Genomic DNA, 19,909 nt, shown 5'->3' with positions numbered 1-19,909 from the left:
CAGTCAAATTTCTTCCAAATCATTTCAAATTTTTGGAGGATGCTTTTTACCATAATTTCAATCGTTTAAGCATAGGGGAGCAAAAATTTCAAAATTTGCATCACTCTAAGGAACAGTGTACCAATAGGGGAGATATAATTTTTTACTACTACAGTGAATATTTTTCTCACCATTCACTTAGGTCATTACTTTCCGTTACAACAATAATATGTACATGCATTGAACTTCTCGAATTTTGAGTAGGAAGATTAAGGTGAATCGTGCTTAATTTCGAACATTTACCCTACTATGTGAATACGATGGATTTCTTCAAATCGACTCTAATACACAATACTGAAGACAAACTGTAAGGACGTCTGTCAAAGAATAGAAGCTCTAGTGGATTTAAATGGTATACTACTAAATTCGGGTTTCATTTATTTATATCCCCACTTGTAGTTCACCTTCTAGAAACCCTTTTTATTGGAACCTCATCTATTCTAGCAAGTTTTGTTGCCAACTGGTTAATCACGCGGAATTTGATAAAGATAATGCCCCTGTTTCACTTTAAATTTCCATTGAAACGTTTTTCATTTCTCTTAGTTCTTTTTTCAATTATTTGAGGGCTGATTGGAATTCATATTGAACATATGTTTCAAAATTCTTCTTCTTTCTGGCGTTACGTCCCAACTGGGACAAAGCCTGCGTCTCAGATTAGTGTTCTTATGAGCACTTCCACAGTTATTAACTGAGAGCTTTCTTTGCCGATTGACCATTTTTGCATGTGTATATCGTGTGGCAGGTACGATGATACTCTATGCCCTGGGAATCGAGAAAATTTCCTTTACGAAAAGATCCTCGACCAGTGGGATTCGAACCCACGACCCTCAGCATGGTCATGCTGAATAGCTGCGCGTTTACCGCTACGGCTATCTGGGTCCCATGTTTCAATATTCATCGATATTCATTATGAGGAAAATATTTCTTTCCAAAGTTCTAGCCAAGCATTCTAGAACAAGCATTCGACAAAGTTTAGCATGAAGATTTGATTGTGTAATTGTAAATGGGTAAAGTTTGGATTCATCACTTAGAAAACATACAATAGTATTTTTTCCATATCTCTGTGATTACACGTGTAATAGAAACTCTTTATGACGCGTTGTGAAATTTTAAACACACTGAAAAAACATGGCCAAATGTTTCAGCGTTATTAGACCCGTAATCACTTACTGCTCTGAAGAGCACCTGCAGAATTTTGATGGAAAAATCTAAAAACTATTTGATATAACTAAAAAAGTCATTCAAGTCATCGTGCAAAAGTTTTTGTTCACCTTTTAATATGATGTATGTTCTATAAAATAAAAGTTAAAATTGTTTCTAGGTTGTTTCACGCATTACAAATAAGCATACTGAATTAGCATTAATCGAGCACTTGTTTCAACATTGATATCAATCCGAAAAAGCGTGCAAAGACGCGATGTGAACTTTTCACCTGCACACTGTTCTAAATCAGTGCCTCACAACGTTTAAGAAGAAAAAAATGTCTTTAAAAATGATAACCCTTCATAGGTGGTGCTGCAACACATAAAGAAGTACATTTTCAAATTAAACAAATGCTATCTAATGTTGAAACACTGGATTCAATCTCAAAGAAGAATATCAATAATTTTGAGCAAAAATCGTTACAATCTTGTATCCCACTTAAGTGCCTAGAGACGGTGCCACGTGTGAGCTGTAGAAGTTCCCACAAAGATAATATTTGCTCAAAACAATACTTTTCTTCTGACTTTCTTCGGGTTTATACCAGGTTCTTCAGGCAGCTTTCTTGAAACAGCACCAACCACAACAACAACAGCCGGATGGTTGGCACCGAAGAAATTAAACGGCTAAATCACTCTCCATGCTTGAGCTCGAGAAAATTATGTGTATGTATATCCAAGCTACTTCTTTAACTCTTCGGCGCGCGCGCTCGAAATCCCGGCATCTGTCTCTCCCGTGGCCCTCGGAAAGACGGACTCTTTGTGAGAGGTGATATCCAACCAGCCAGCTTCTTCTTTAGCAAGTCAGTCGGAAGGCGCAAACCAAAGCGAACGGACGCAAATCCGGAATCCCCAACCAGGAGAAGACCACTGGGTCAAAATCAGTATTGCACCAGAATTCGTGGTGTTTCGGAGTTGAGATTTGGGTGAAGGAATAACAATTAACGTGCACTTAGTGAAACGTTCTATGATTGTGCGGAACAGTGATCAGTTGAATTAAGCCGGAAGTAGCCTAGATGTTGTACAATTAGAGGGGAAGAACGTAAGGCTTGTGAAAGACGGGTGCCCCCCAGGGCAAGTCCAGAAATCGAAAATCACAGTGAAGAAAGTTGCAATTACCCCTATTGGAAAGTGAAAATTATACGTTCTTACGGTACTCCCAAGTGTGCGGTTGGCCAAAGGCTAATGACTCTTCGCTGATCCAGTCCGGTTCGGTTTGGTCCGGGAACGGAGAAGGCAATTTTTCTCGTTGCATTGGTTTTGGGTCTGGGAAGGAGACCGGGGAAAGCAGTAGGCGTTGAAGTGGTGAAGAACGGTCCTCGATCTCAGCAAGCTCCTGCTGGTGCAAAACAACCATCATCGGCGAAAGGGGGAGTGGAGGAGTGCTTGAAGCACTGAACGGCGAGCGCAACGAACAGTTTAGCGGGGTGAACTCCAAGCTGGACTAGGGAAGAAGAGAGGTGCGCTCGAGCGCATTCCAAGGCGCACATATTCCAGAAACAGGCGCGGAGAGAGCGAGAAACCCAAGTGGACGGTGAAGTGAAGGAGAAAATAACGGTAAGAACTGAACTAGAATACAAGACATACATTCAAATCAACCTGATTCCGCGTGTGCACGGTTTGGAGCACCTTACGTGTGGGAATGTGTGAATGCGGTGAAAGAGGACTTCAAGTCAAGCGGAAGGTGCTAATGATTGCGTTTTTGGGAATGTCGTGTTAATAATGGCTGTAGCTGTATCGGGACTCGAATTAGGCTGGTGGGATAGGATGGGGGTAATGCTAATCTATGCCGGAGGGAAACACCCGTTAGAGTTGTCGAGCATGAAGATTGATTAAACAAAGCAAGCATTGTATTGACAATCGTTCTCAGTTTATAACTGTGAAAATCCTCCAAGAAATACTAGAAAGAAAACAATCTAAGTTTCAACAGGAACATTATGCCACCTTGATAAAGAATAAGAAAAATGCATTGACGTAGAATATGGATCGGAAAATGGGTCAACGGTGATGAGTGCTGTTATGTGGCAAATCCAGATGATTGCAGTTTTGGCTGACCAATTTGTCGATCCTACACAATTAATTTCTGAAAACGATCGGATCGCGTCGGTGAACGGGTTGCTGGGAATCCAACAGCTGATATTTTGGTAATTAGTTTGCCAAAGTGTTATCTAAATTTTGGTAAATGATTGGTAAAACTCGGTAAACTTTTCTAGTGCACTGCTATTGTATTTTCGCAATTAGTATGAGCGCAAAAATAAAACTTTGTCGACACTAGTCACTAGACAAAGATATAGAAAGAAGAAAACCACAAATTTTGACCACTAAGAATTCAGTGACAATTTTCAGTTTTCAGACAAAGTGGGCCAAAATAAGGTGAAGAGAATAATTTGTTGATACCTTATCGAACAATCTCAAGCTCCAAAACATTAAACAACAATGTATTTCTATAGCTTCGTTGGGATTTTTCAAATGTCATATTTTCTTTATAATTTAACTTGGTTAAAATACAGATGAAAATCACCCTGATTTTTTTTGTCGATGTAGACGCTAAATCATGTTTCAATGCTTTGCTGTTCCATGACTCGGTACTTCCATGAGTCGATGGTCCCTGCAGATATTGACTCATGGAGGGGAAAATCGTGAAGTAAAATTTATGTTGGTTAAGTATTTATTAATTTTGCTTATATTGCAGCGTCCATTTAATACGTTACGCTTAAATTGAAAATTCTAACGCTTTTTTTATAAATAAATTCTATTTTTTGCATGAAACGTATTTTGTTTTATTTGATAGCAAGCTTTTTATTTCAGATGTACACTGTGTCAAGTAGGAGTATAAATGAAACTATATTTGGTTTATAGTATACATTTTTATTTTCGTGGGTTGAATACCGTGCAACCCCGCGCTGTGTAATTAAGTTACATGTACCTCAGATTTACCTCGAATCTAGAGAACAAAAAAGTAAACTTAAATGAAAATTTGACCGATTGATTGCAACCAACAGGTTACTAATCCATCATTTTTTCAGCGTAATCGGTTGTATTGTTCTCTAAAAACTCTTGTAAGTTCAAGGTAAGACTTGTTTTACGTTTTTTGAAACAAAAAGTTGAGATATTTCAATGGTACACATTTTTAACTCGTGGAGCACCAAGCGCTCCACGGAGCACTATTCGAAAACCGCTGGCCTATGCAATAAAATCCTTACACTGGAATCTTAATTACAAACTAGATCAGGGATTTGAAAACTAATTTGGTTTATAAATCGAATCAGTTCGAAAAACACACTTTTTTCTTTATAGTCTGTTTGCAACGTCTGATATTCAATGAAACTATGTTTTTCTAGAACGATTCGTTATGGTTTGTATATTTTTGATTTTGGTGGATCTCAATCAGGCTTAGTTAGGTCTCGAATAATTCCTGACAGTTTAAACATTTGGTCGGCATTAAGTCAGAGTGGAGTAAGTGACATTTTTCATATTTTGAGAAAAAAAAACAACACTGCAATTTTTTTTAATTCGTGTACGTTTTGGTTCAATATTTCCACACATCTTTGTGTCATTTTCGAACAATATAATGTGAAGTAACAATCAAAGAAAAAACATAATACAAATCTCCAATAAAACGATATTTTATTAGACTAAGGGCCGATTTCTTCTCCTTCGCTTAAGCCGTAAACCACGTTTACCCATACGATTAAACCAGGCTTAAGGCCTAAGCGGTGGTGAAGAAACCGCTTATCAGTGCACTTGATCCACGGGTTTTAGGATATTACTAGGGACAATGAAAGTTCGCGATGAACTTCACCGCGAAATTTGGAAACTTCCGCGAAATGCTGTGAAGTCACTTAAATTTGGAGAAGTTATATGTAAATCACATTTAATTCCAGTTCTTTGCTTTTGAAAATGGTTAATTAATCTTGAAGTCGAGTTTCTATCAAAATTTTTATAACCGTTTATTTTTACCTTGGACGTTTTTCTGGCTTGCTACTATCATTTTAAATTTTGCATTACCACTCTGTTATTAAACTTATCTTATTTTAGAGAATAAAAAACTAAATCGCATAACTTATGATCTCGCCCTAAAAGCCATTGGCAATCCGAGTGTTTGGCTCATTGTTTTAAAGCAAATGTATGGACCAAGATAAAAACTATCACCACTGGTAGATGGAGGAGGATCTTTTCTTCATCATTTAAATTCATTCGTTTGCTCAGTAACAACTAGCTACACATTTGGTTACTAATGGCATTTAAAGCGACATAATAAATTATGCGAGATATATAATGAAATTCCGTAAAATTTATACACATGAAGGCTGTTTTCACTGAAAATGTACATTTTTGTGTAAAATATTGCCAAAAGTATGGGACCGTGACAAAGCCGCGAAATTTTGAATTCTTATCCTTGCACTATGGGCCAGGGACGCAATCTGGCGGGACAAAATTAATAACTTGGTAACGAAGCGTTTCCGGTGTTTGGTGTCTTCGGCAAAGTTTTTTGTAACACCGAGGGCCATCTACTGATATAAACGGATAGTTCGCAAATCGTCCGCATAGGTGGCGCCACAATCTAACTGTTTACTGTGACGTTCTAGAGACTTGGCATGTTCGGCAAAGTTGTTCATTTTGATACAATGAACAACTCTCTCGAAGACGTCAAAATTCCACAGCCTACTGTTTTCGAGTTATTGGCGAAATTAGAGAAAATTAATGGAAAAACGATTTTTTTCACCGAATTTGGTATTTTTCTAAACAACTATGTCATATAACATTTTTTGTTGATAAATATATAACAAACACAAGCTCTGGTGTAAAAAGTTTAATAATAAGACGCATAAAAATTAAGAAATTATGAAAAAACTTGGAGAATAGAGCAATTTTCGAACCTTAATATCTCCAAAAGCGCAAAAAATCGCAAGCTCAAATATTCAGGCAACATAGTACAATACTTGATGAAACGGATGTCAAAATTTCAGAGAGGTATATTTTGGTGTTTTTGAGATATTTCAATTTTTACAATGATTTTATTACTCCAATACAGTTAAATTTCCATGAGTCAATCTGAAGGAACGATCGACTTATAGAAGTAACGAGTCATGGAACAAAAACTTTTTGAAAACTGTTTAAAGTCATCACAGTAGCCATGAAATTCAGTTTAAGAGCAGTTCCTTTAGTTGATATCGAGTTATGCTGATGAAAGTGTAGTTTAAAACTGGGTACATATTTATTTTTCTTCAATAATTCAAATGATATAGTATGTCATGAAAAACTTGATCATGTGTCAGTTAATTGTTGTCATCAGGGCTCGAGGTGAAAAAAATTATTTCGTGAATGTGTTACTTTTAATACAGAAAACCAAATTTTAAAGCATATTCATGTCGATATCTCTAAATACTAAAATTTTAGAGTGCACGATCTCTTGTCCGGAGCTTGTAGATTTGTTTTAAGGCGGAAAGAGCGTTGATCCTTGGATGTTTCGAAACAGAGGATAGATTGGAGATTGTACAGAGGTATCAATTAAAAAATTCTTTCGATTTTGAGAACTGTTAGGTTGTTTAACCATTAATAAGTGTTTAATCACCGGATTTGCTTAAATTTTGAGCTTCCGTAAAACTGTAACAGACGAACTCGAGATGAAATCCAAAGCCAGCTTGTACAGTGAGCAAATATAATAATTTCATGAAATAATAAAATTTATTTTTCCGCTAATTTTAAAATACCACCAAAATATACCTCTCTGAAATTTTGACATTTGTTTCATCAAGTTTTGTTCAATATTGCCTCAAAATTTGAGCTTGCGATTTTTTGCGCTTTTGGAGATATTTAGGTTTAAAAATTGCTCTTTTTTTCAAGTTTTTTCAGGATTTCTTAATATGTATGCGTCGTTTTATTGAATTTTTTCCACCAGAGCTTATGTTTGTTATATATTTATCAGCGAAAAATATTATATGACATGGTTCTTAGGAAAAATGACAAATTCGGTGAGAAAAATCGTTTTTTCACTATTTTTTCTACTTTTGCCAATAACTTGAAAACAGTAGGCTGTGGAATTTTGACGTCTTCGAGAGAGTCGTTTGTTTTATTAAAATGAACAACTTTGCCGAACATGCCAAGTCTCCAGAACGTCACAGTAAAAAGTTAGATTGTGGCGTCAACTATACGGACAATTTACGAACTATACGTTTATGTCAGTAGATGGTCAGCGTTGTTACAAAAAACTTTGCCGAATGCACCAAATACCGAAAACGCTTCGTTACCGAGCTATTGATTTTGTCCCGCTAGATTGCCTCCTTGGCCCATAGTGCCTTGGTCACACGTGAAATTTTAAGAATTTTGCCGCGAATTTCCATTGTTCCAAGATATTACGTATAACTACCGAAATCTTCTATCGGGCTCTGGAATCGATTTCAAAAATGAAATAATAAATCAGTTCATTACTTTTTAACATTTGGTTTGCTTTGTTTGCCCAGTAATTGCTGCAATTTTTAATCAGCTATCCAAATATGGTAAATGGCCAGAAATTAAAATCTGATCCAAAGAATTATATGTAATATTTATTAATTTTTATTGATGGATGAGAAGTATCATCCATGCCGAAAAATCTGAGAAATCACTTGAAATGTCTTGCATTTTCTCGAATTCCGCAGCGCGCTGATAATTTTTGTTGTTATGGTAAAAAGCACTTGGTCCACTCTGACTGCATCCTTTTATCGTGAATTTGATTCATATATCTATCAGCTTAGAACGTTTATTCATATCCGATCAAAATGAAATGGAGGTAAGGTAATTTTGCATCTAATGACAGAATAACCCAATTTTCCCAAGTGTTGTATTTGGTCCATTCTGATTTAACACCGACCAATTCTACAAGTGTAAATGGAGATCTATTCATAGTTTTTAGAAATAAGAATATCTTATAACTTTGGTCATGTTGAAGAATGTTTAGAATATTCATTTGTTACGTCAAGATCTCTGTTTTGATCATTGTAAGAGTAGAACAAGCTTTCTGAAAAGTTATAGTGACGACTTCCTTCGGAAGGGATGTAAAGCCGTTGGTCCCGAGAAAAAAAAATGGCCCTGGGTTAAAAATCTCGTTAATAGATTTGTTCGGATGTTTTTGTTTAGCATCTACAAGCCTTAGTAGAGTGATCTTTTGACGTTTTGTATTTTATTATAGCATAGATCCTACAGAAAAAGTAAACGGAATACTGTATTGAGTTGGAGTTGAACAATTTTCAGGGTCTATGAGCGTAACCAATTTATTTTTATCATTTTTTGGGCACAGGCCCTTTAAAATGTATATGAATTAAAGAAATATTGTTTCGAAAATCACAAGACACTGGTCCTGTGGCACAGCTAAAAAACTTTCCTGACGAAAAAATTTAATGAATGAAGCGGTAATAGAACCCATACCCCGCGACATAGTGTGTCTACTACCTGATGACACTAACCCCAAGACCACGAGGCCCACATGGAGGCTCATAAAGATCTACGAAAATCAGCGAAAGTGCTCGAAGATCTGCTAAGTTCCACAAAGGTTTGTGGTGGCGAGCGGCCAACTCCGTATAAAGACGATTCCAAAAGTTTTAATAACAGCAAAGGCATATTAAAAACTTCATACAAGTAATGAATTTCGTTAGAGGAAAAGCATTATAACTTTGAACTCAACTTACGTTTAGTGTTTTAATTCTGAACAAAAAAAATGTTGTTTCTAAACTCTTGGCGAAATGAATGAAGGGATATCCAGTAAGCACAGAATGTGCTGTAAGTCTTCTTACAAGGGAAGGTCACGATGGTGTTACACGGGGTTTTCAACCGGACTAATTTTGTTAGATTCTACATGTCAAAATATGGAAAACCCCAAAGCCTTTCAGGTGATGGACCAGTGGCGTAGTCAGGAGGGGCTCTGAAAGGGGCAATTTTGTACGTATATTATATTATTAAGCTAATTGGAAGCTTGACAAAAATATTTTTTTTAGTGTTTATTGTGATGGTAGAGAACAGAATTGACATTAATGTTTATTTAAAATGTATTTTTTCCATGCCAAAGGCGCAAACGGGATGGGTTTCTTATTGGTATACTATTCTAATAAAACCAAATTTGTTTTGGTGTCCATATTCCATGTTAGTTACGCCAATGGCATAAAAATACATTCTAAACATACATTAATGTCAGTTCTGTTTATTACTATCGTACAAAATACTGAGAAAAATCTTTTTGACAAATTTCAAAACGACTCAATAATATTATATTCGTACAAAATCGACCCTTTCAAAGCCCCTCCTGGCTACACCACTGGTCCATCACCCGAAAGGCTTTGGGGTTTTTCATATTTCGACATGTAGAATCTAACAAAAATAGTCCGGTTGAAAACCCCGTGTAACACCATCGTGACCTTCCCTTGTTAGCTTAAACAATAGTCTATTCTTTTTGATATAAATGCATATGTCTTTACCGCTCTTTACAAGGTTCAAAGGCTGGAATAAGTTCACGATTAACACATCGGCAAACGACGTTACTTGCATAAGACATCGTGTAGTGTTGGTACTTAATTGATAAAATTCTAATCAATAAGTTTGCCTTACAGCAAATTGTAGATAATACAGTCTAAGTGAAAGTGTTGAGCTCTCTAGATACGATTTGTGATCTCATCGAAATATTTTTTTTTATATTATAGGCAATGCTGTCAAATGTCATGAATATCACGTGACTTTAACATTTGAATATTGCTAATATCAATATGCTAATATGCTAATCATTCCCCGTGGAAAAAGCAATCGAAAAATCTTTTTTCCTGGTGACCGTTTTTGAATGACTATTGGTTGGTCATATTAGAATCAGCAAAAATTCCGCATGGGAGAGTTCTATTACTTACTTTACTTTTGCTGGCTCTACGTCCTTCAAGACATGACCTGCGCCACAATGTTACGCCAACTAACTCGGTCCATGGCTGCTAATCTATAATTTCTCGATCGCCCCACACTTCTAAGATCCTGCTCCACTTGGTCAAACCACCTAGCTCGTTGCGCTCCCCTTCGTCTTGTACCGGCCGCATTTGAGGTGAACACCATTTTTGCGGGATTGTTGTCCGGCATTCTCATAACGTGTCCCGCCCATCGTTCCCTTCCAGCATTGACGACTTTCTGGATACTGGGTTCACCGTAGAGTTGTGCAAGCTCGTGGTTCATTCTTCTCCTTCATACGCCGTTCTCACATACTCCGCCGAAGATTGTCCTAAGCACACGTCGTTCAAAACTCCTAGCGCTTGCAGGTCCTCTTCGAGCATTGTCCACGTCTCATGCCCGTGGCGGACTACCGGTCTTATTAGCGTCTTGTACATGGTACACTTAGTACGGAAGTGAAGTTTACCAGACCGCAAGATCTTGTGGAGTCCACCTCGAACTCATCCCCGTCGATCATCACGCGTCTGCCAATGCGAGCTCTATCGAGCTCGGTTCATCTAGCCAGCAGATATCTCGTCTTCGACGTATTTACCTTCAATCCGATATCGTAAGTAATTTCTGTGGTTGTATGTCATGAAATGGCTTGCAAACGGGCTTGTAGATTTTCTAAAAAAAATCACTAAAGTGCTCCAAAGTGTTAGGGTGTTCAAAAAGTAGTAGATATTCAATGAGATAATCAAACAAACGGGACAAAACGAAACTTTCAGTCTATATGGACATCATGCTGATCAAAAAAACAACAGTAGGCTGTTGTTTTTTGGTCTACAAGGCAATAAAACGTTTGCCGGGACCACTAGTATGGACCTATGCACGGGTTCATTATTTGACGTTTTAGCGGTGCCGTGTTATTTATGTGACCATGGAAACCAGTGAATTCGGCACCGCTCAAACGTCAAATTAGTGAACCCGTGCATAGGTCCATAGAGATAAAGAGAGTCAATGGTATGGGGTTCTGCACAAAAATCAAACCCTCTCTTCCACTCTACCATGGAATTGGTAAACAACAAGGCCAGTAAACGTTAAAATCTTATACGCAATCAAAACAGTGCAGAGCCCCATTGACCATATGTATCTTGTACCAGCAATTCCAAAAACCACGATGAGAATGCATATTCGCTGTTTCCAAAAATTCCCCCCAACTTTCACATTTCCCCATTGCATGACGTTTCATAAATCCCCTTTCAAATAAATGATTTGCACCGCAAAAAAAGTTTACGACCACAAGTAAATTAATGTGCGAAAGACTATCTCTCCAAAGGTCATTGCCAATGTCTCCGGGAACTCCGGAAAAGGGGCGCCACAGACGGCAATGCTGGAGCAACCACCACCAACCGAATAAAGAATAAATCAACGCCCCAAGCGAAGAAGAAATCAAGCCTTGCGGGTAAAAGTGGGTTAAGTATCTGGGCGCTGCTTGCTTTGACGGAACGATGCAAACAAGGCTCAATCGCTTTCCGAGGAAGACAAAGCAAGCCATGTTCATTCAAAGTGGTGCGCAGATATGTAAGTGCCATACCTACAGCAAGTCGTCGCCGAGAAGATCTCATCAACGCCATCAGTGGGTTTCCGGAGGCTCTCGCACTTCTTTCACAGCCCATTTAAGCCACTCGAAATCGCACTCCCATCATCATGCATATTGAGCGACATTATCATTTGGTGCTGCTTTTACAATAGTTATGACAAGTGGCGCTTGAGTTTCATTTCTACACCGAACTTCATCGTCTCATCTAGTAGGCGAGTGCTATAAGAAAACGTTACTTCCGAAACGGAGCCAGAAGCCGTGCCTTCCTTGGAGAATGAAGAGCTTTTCTAAATAACCCCCAGACGGTCGGTGTTGTGTGAAGATATGGGAAAATTGTACACCTTGCTGGCTGCTTAAGTCGCTTCTTGGAGCGTGTAACAGTTTAATCACGCTGGTCGCCACTGACTGTGTGGTGTCGTTGCCGGTATAAATGCACCATCTTTTTATGTTTCACCCGCCATTGCGGAATCCACGGAGACCGGAGTTTCAATGAACGAGTTTCGGTCGCACGCGATTTGTGCTGTGAATTTTCACTTGACAATTATAAAAATATAGAAAGGGTAACCACCTGGAGCTGTCGCTTGAAGTGTCTAGGTTTGTTTTCAACATGTGTTTTACATACAATGCGACGAGTGGCGCACTTGGGAGGGAAAGTCACTGCAGTTGGAAGTTATCATTTTACACACGTTCTATATTCCCATATACTGTTTTATTGACGAAAGTTTCTCTAAACGCAATTAAATGAAAGTTGGGAACGTGTACTTGATTAGAAGAATGATATGTTGTTGATATGTTTCTACACTTCAATCACCGTATGGCTCTCTACACTGTTTGGATTTTGTATGAGGTTTTGACGTTTACTGGCCTTGTTGTTTACTAATTTTTTGAAGGAGTGAAAGAGTGAGACTGATTTCTGTACAGGGCCCCATTGCCTATACTGCCGTGAATCGCAAGTCAGTCCCATCTGAAAAAGTAGGCATTGAGAAAATGGGCTGTGTAATTTCCTAACTATTTTTGCATACAAAGTTTCAAAAAATCCCAGATGATTAGAACATCTTAGTAAAAATTTCACAATTAGCTTTTTACTACGATATCTTTCCGAGAAAAATATAAAGATGATCAAAACACAGTTTATTTTTGTGTTACACGGTGCGGAAATCTGTAGTGGGGCTGATATGCGCTTACTTTTCATTATGGGATAATTTGACTTGCTGTTTTTTTTTAATTTTTCCGAACAAATAATATAATCTCATTAGTGCAACTCAATTTTAACGAAAATGCAGATGGGACTGACTTGCGACTCACGGCAGTATTTCTGGACAAACATTTCAAAAGGGCACATCGACATTGGTAAACATTGGATTTTCAAGACGCTGTTGAGCCCAGTTCAACTCGATCACGCTCACCAATACCACTATCAGGAAGAGCTAACACCAATCTTTCTGATAGTGGTGTTCGTTTGCGTGGGCGGGCTAAAAAGGGCTCAAGAGCAACGTTTCTAAAAAAAGGCTCAAGACCTCTTGGGCCCTTTTCAAATGTTTGTCCAGATTTGTAAAAGCGAAACTGTTCTATGGGGCTCTGCACAAAAATGTATCTCTCCCTTTCACTCTTTTATAAAATGTGTAAACAACAAGGCCAGTAAAAGTCAAAATTCCATACAAAATCAAAACAGTGCAGAGGCCTATATGAAAAAATAGACATTGAGGAAATGTCGCTCAATGTTTTAAGGTTAAATATCGAAATTTAGCGTGACTTCCTTGAGGAACTCCAGATGGTTCAAATGCTCAGAAGTTTTACTTCCTATTTTAACTGACATCGAACGACCTGCTAAGTAGGATATCATCGAACTTAAAAGAGGTTCGGCAAATCCTAGGTGCTCGAGTTTTGCTAACAAGACATCGTGATTTATTTTGTCAAAAGCTGCCCAAACGTATGTATAAATTGCATCAATTTGTGTACGAGCTTCGATGGATTTGATAATGAAGGATGTGTAGCTGACTAAATTAGTGGTAGTGGGTCGTTTTGACATAAAGCCATGCTGGGATTCAGATGCATAACTCAGGCAATGATGTTTGAGAAAATCCAGTACAATCAATTCAAACAGTTTGGACTTTGCACACAAGGAAGCAAATTCTCCTCCTCTTCCTAACGTGTGTAAAACACTGGTTTCATTGATGTTTACATACAATTTAAACAAAGATTTATATTTTTTGTGATCTAATTCACCAAATTTGCAAAATAAAACTTTAATTTTCATTTCAGATATAATTTGGTTAAAATTGCACGATTAAATTTAGATTGAATCGAGTTTTTAAACATGCTTGCAGTCTCCATACAACATTCTTCGTTTCTCTTATATGACAAAATACAATACTTTTCTAAACCAACAAAAATATGTTTTGAGCATCGGAAGTATTATCAACTTTGTTGATATTTAAGTATTGATATACACATGAAGTTTGAGTTCTGAGGCAAATTAAGCAAATAAATTGCTATACAAGCTGGTAAACTTGCATGCAAGTTGGCTGGAATTGTCAAATTCAGCATTTTCAACAGCCAATATCTCAAAAACTAGACTTGCTATGATATTTCTAACAATGGCAATGGATTCAGCAACCCTTAATTAAGTAAATAGCGGTATTTTGCTGCTTGAGACAAAACCGCGTTCCGCAGAGTAATTTTACAGAATTTTCCAAACTGTGCTATGCATATCGTCGGATATTTTTTCTATTGCATTCATTAAAAACTATCTCATTGCTACCGAAAAGCTCAACCTTACATATACTTTGCAATTGAATTAAATAGAAAAATTGATGTGAAGTTTTGCGAAAAAGTTACACGTCTTCACGGTGAGAATCGAACTCACGACTCCCTGGTCCCTTCAATATCAAGTTATGGAGAGTTTACTGCCTTTTTTAGTTTATTACCTTTTTTGATCATTTCTTCTGATTTTTTCAGAGTTTTCTCTAGGATTCCGTTAGAGAACGCAACGAGAGATTTGTCAAGCACTTTTTCAATTGATTTTTCTGGAAAGAACACCGAAAATTATTCCTGGATTTATCCTGATTTTTATTATAATTTCTTTTTGATCGATTCTTTAGCGATTTTGCAATTTAATCGTTACATGCTTCATAAATTTTATCTGAGAATCCACTAGAAGTTTTGCCTCTTTTAATCCATTTATTTATTATACTTTTCGTTGTTTCTTGAAAATTTCTTCAAAAATTATTACTAAACAAACTCATTACAGCCTTGGCATTTTTTCATAGACAAGTTAGAAAATTTCATTGTGTGAAGCTGTTTCTGTAAAAGTGCCTGATGATTAAGTTCAACAGTATTGCAATAGTTTAAAAAAAAATATAAAAAACTGAAATATGATATACTGCAGTAAAAATTATCCAAGATATTTAACGGGATTGCTTGATACATTAATGGCGTTACAGCTGTAGTATTTTTGGAAAAACATATTGCCAACACGGGTGCATCACAATAAATTAAATCAATTGGGTCCTAAAGCCCTGTCCCAATTTTAGTGCCAAAAGCTTAAGTTTAGGCCAAAAACACATGTTTACTCAATTTTCTAATGTTTTCCGTTGGTTTAAGCCCAACAACATTTTTATTAGATTTTGTCACATCCTTTGGCTTGAACTCAAGTTTTGAGTGTATTTTGTTTTCCGTGTCCCTTACGAAATGTCAGATAGGAACAACCTCAGTGGTCGACCTAAAACCCCTGTGGTGTTTTTGTCGACTAAGCGAACGTCAAACATGATCAAAAGTGTCAAGGTTCATTTATGGACCAAATTTTTAAATTAAAGTTTAAACATGATATAGCCATTATTTGAGCGGGAAAAATTGCTAAAGTAATTACAGTAACAAGCTTTTTCGTGTTATTAAGGCCACACGGGACGTCATCATAATCACCCTATCCATTTCAAAAAGCAAATCCCAAGAACCACACCATATATCGATGCGAAAATGTATCACTATGATTTTATATATGTAGTGCACAACCCGATAAATTTTCAGCTTCATCGGTTCACTAAAACTCGAGATTTGCTTCCACAAAGTTTTGATGATTATTGTTAGAGTGAGACGAAAGATAGGGAAAATAACACGGTCTCCCGTGTCCCCTTAAATAAAAACAAGATTTCATTACAAATTTTAGGACCCAATTGCTAAAAATCAGAAACATTAGTAGGGGGAGATCCCCCAGTACCGGACAGCACCCAATACCGGACAAAGTCAAAACATTGAGAAATCATCGTCCAATCAAGATGGTGTATTAGTAGTAAAGGAAGCTATTATGGAGACTAATGTTTGCGTAGAATAACACATCCTTGAAATATGCATGCCTTTTTAAAAAAGTACAAAAGATTGAAAATTTCAAAAAATTTGACGTATTGCCTTAATTTTGAGCCTATTTAGTAATTATTTTGAATATGAAAAAATACTTTGGATCACGCAAGCATATTCGAACATGATCCTAATTTGATAGTATGAATGTATTTTGTACCATAATTGGACTAAATATGGACAAATTACAATTTTGTTTAAGCACCTCCTGTCCCCCAGTTTCGGACAGCCTTATTTGTTATATGATATCTTTGTAATGATTGCACGAGTGTCTCAAAATACATTCATTTTTCATGGATTCCGTCGATCATGGTATCAAACATGCAATAAAATTAGGAAAAATGAACATTCAGAACAACATTGTAAAATGTGCTATTTTTCATCATATAAGAAAGAGGTTTTTGATGGACATCTTGCAAACTACGATATACTCAAATTGTTTTTGTAAATGTTGCAAATGCATTGAATTGGTAATTATATACTATTCCTAAAGTAAACACATTCAATGATGTTCAAATTTACAGAATTCGAGGCATTTCCAGATTGTGTCCGGTATTGGGTGCCACCTTTCAAGATCGATCAATTTGGTACTAAAATACATCATCAAAATGCAATGTCAAAATTCATACTTATATTTTCAAATTTATTTTTGTACACTATAAAAATGATAATATTTATCAGAAATGGGTAACACGAGCACATAAAACCAATATTTTTCGAATTATGAATTTAGTGGCTTAAGTGTCCGGTACTGGGGGATCTCCCCCTATATTAATTAATAGTGCATATTTAAAAATAGATTTCTTGCCGAACACCAAGAGGACATCCCAGTGTCATAATTTTCTATCTTGGTGTCCGGCCATTTGGCCGAACGCCGTTTGCCCAAATGCCGTTTGGCCGAACGCCATTTGGCCGAACGGGTCGTTTGGCCTAATGCCGTTTGGCAGAATTACGAAAAAAAAATCAAATTTGTACAACGCTTTGATTGTTGATTTGCATGATGTGGCAGGACGATAATAATGATAAAATTAAACCGTCTATTCAGGACGATGTTGTGGACTCCATACATCGCGCAAGACTCTAAGCTGACGCTTGATCGTCTCTGGGTTATCAACGGTTTTCTATGATTTTAAGTCTCTACAATGATCATCATCATAAATTTTTCCTTCTTTCAAACATAGGCTTTTCTTTCGAGTTAAACTGGGTTCATTCATATCGGCAATAATTTGGCTTATGTTTTCATTGGAAATTTTATCTTCTTTTAATCATCGGCAGTTCTTTGTAGTTATACTGATAAAACTAATATTTGCATTACACTTGCTTGAATGTGAATGAGATTATTCCTTCTTTTGTTTGTAGGCTGTTCTTTTAAGATTGATTTATTTTTCGTAGTTATTGGAATTTAGGCTTGTTCATTCAGATTCTTTTTCAAAGTTTTTTTTTTAGCACAACGGTTGACTTAGGTGAGATGTCTTTCTCCTCCAAGATTAAGATTGCAACCTGTGAACTGAACTCGGCACCGTTGCTTGTGTAAAGCAGTAAACCGAACGACTCTTTGAACAATTATGGCAAAGAAGCTCACTGGTTCGTTGTGGAAAAAGAAACAATGATTTGTGGTTGCTAGAACTATGAAATATTTTACTAAGTATGATTCGAGGTATCGAAAAGGTCCGTCCCACTCGGGCTCAGATTGGGTACCACTTCTAGTACTACATTTGGTCCCTCGGTAGTGCAAAAAGAACCCAAGTTTGACAGATCACAGTACACTTTTCACGGCATTCTAGATTATCTTATGAGCCATACAATTTAGGGCAACTGCAAGGGACATGGAGGTCTTTAATTTGTCTTTGGATCGAAGCAACCCGATCCAACAGAAGGACGATTAAATCGTAAAACGTTTTAGTTACTGTCAGAGGCCTACAAGACTACAAACGCGATGCGAAAACCTCTGCTGGCAACTCTAACTTGTAGCAGAGAGGTGAATGATTACTTACGTTTAACACGTTCATCGTTCAGCATTGACTGTTTCTTGAACTAGCATTAAAGTGCTAATTATATCAATGATGATTTAGGAATAAGCAAATAAGTTCCTTGAAATTCTTTACAAATTCATGCTAACTGCAGTTCACTATTGTTTTCAATTTCGGCCAAACGGCGTTCGGCGGAATGGCAATCGGCCAAATGACCCTTTCGGCCAAATGGCGTTCGGCCAAATGGCATTCGGCCAAATGGCATTCGGCCAAATGACCCGGAACCTTCTATCTTCTATATAAATAAAAATGGGATGGTGTTTGTATGTCACGAAATGGCTTACGAACGGGCTAGCGGATTTGGATGATTATTTCTCAATTTTTGTCAAGGGTTCCGACGTGTCAAGGGTCCAGGACATTCACCGGGAAAGCCGGAAAAACGACAGTGAACGGAACTGTCATTTTGTATGGGACGATTCGTAGCGGTTTTCATCAGCCTACTTGATGGCAAGACGAAGTTTGCCGGGACCATTAGTTAGGGAAGAAATTTTCAACATTTCAGAACATTAAGAAGAATTTCTGTTGGAATTGCTTGAAAAGTTTTTTTTTAAGAAATTACTTGCGGAATCGAAAGCAACATGTTTGCAGGAAATGATTTTTATCTTTTTCCATAAATACTTGTTGTTTGGTACAATTTCTAACGAAACTCGCTAAAACTGTTTAGTAAGTAGATGATAAACCGAATTTAGTACTATACCATTTAATTCTACTAGAGTTTGTATCCTTTGACAGATACGGTTATTATGGTTATTTTCCAGAATCATCTGATAGCATTTCTGATGTCACAACTAGTGGGTTCCCCTAATGACGTTTTAGACAAATTCTTGTACATTTTTTTTCATCGTTAATATACACTACCCATCATAAGTATGGAATCGCGTATTGCAACACTCATACTGCATATTGCAGCACTTTGAAAGTTTAGAATCACCGACAATTAATCTTATTTCGGGATTTTGAAAACGATTTTCCATTTTAGTTGAGAAAACTGTTTTCACTTCGTTTTGGGTGATGCTAAACTTAAAAGTGCTGCAATACTTAGTATAGGGTGTCCCAGAAAGTATGGGCACGACTTTACCATACTGTCATTTCGGGAGTAATGCAGATGAAAATCCGATTTTCAAACATTTTATTCTTTAACTTATGAAGAGTAGATTTTGAGTCTTGAGCAATTTTTTTTCGCAAACTTTTTGTTGATGATATTACATTTCTGGAAGCTCTTCTTATCAGTTTTGCACAAATCGCGTTATTTCTGAGCAACTTGTCGAACGAAATTTGTGCTGGGTCATAAAGTACGTACAATTAAAATCTGAAAAATATATTTATCATTGTCGATACGATTAATGATCAGACTATCACTTATTTTATTGGAAATTATAAACTTAAATATTTAAATTAAGGGCCCTATTTTATAAGTCGAGTCGACCAAAAACGACTCGACTGGAGTCGCTGTCGACCAAAATTTTTGCTCGACTCGGCTCTGTCACTCGAGTTTATCGACAGTTGTCACTCTTCGTGACTGGATCACTATGGGAGTCAACGGGTGACATCTGAAATATGCCTGCTTACTTTGATCGACAATGAAAACAGACGAGTCACATGAATTCGCTCGATTTACAAAATAGATCCCTAACTTAAACATTTTAATACCTACTTTAGAATGCTGTAGAAATGCTCATTGAACACTAAGCTGAGAAGCAGGCTCTGTCCCAGTTGGGACGTAAATGCCAAGAAGAAGAAGAAGAAGAAGAATTTCTAAGGCATTAAAAACAAAAAAAACTCAAAAATGACAAAAAAAAAACACTTTT

The 19,909-nt window shown here is 36.9% G+C and overlaps 1 protein-coding gene across 1 annotated transcript in view; it reads left to right on the top strand.

Moving 5' to 3' along the window:
• The first annotated feature begins 1,769 nt into the window (after nt 1-1,769).
• Nucleotides 1,770-19,909, top strand: part of LOC5567863 (mucin-5AC) — a 66,940-nt gene continuing 48,800 nt past the window's right edge. Inside the window, exon 1 of the mRNA XM_021851231.1 lies at nt 1,770-2,795. The gene's annotated coding sequence lies outside the window, so the exon portion shown is untranslated. The remainder of the gene's footprint in view (nt 2,796-19,909) is intronic.

This window comes from Aedes aegypti, chromosome 3 (genome assembly GCF_002204515.2).
Source record: "Aedes aegypti strain LVP_AGWG chromosome 3, AaegL5.0 Primary Assembly, whole genome shotgun sequence".
Classification (NCBI taxonomy): domain Eukaryota; kingdom Metazoa; phylum Arthropoda; class Insecta; order Diptera; family Culicidae; genus Aedes; species Aedes aegypti.
This window is presented reverse-complemented; position numbering and strand designations above follow the sequence as displayed.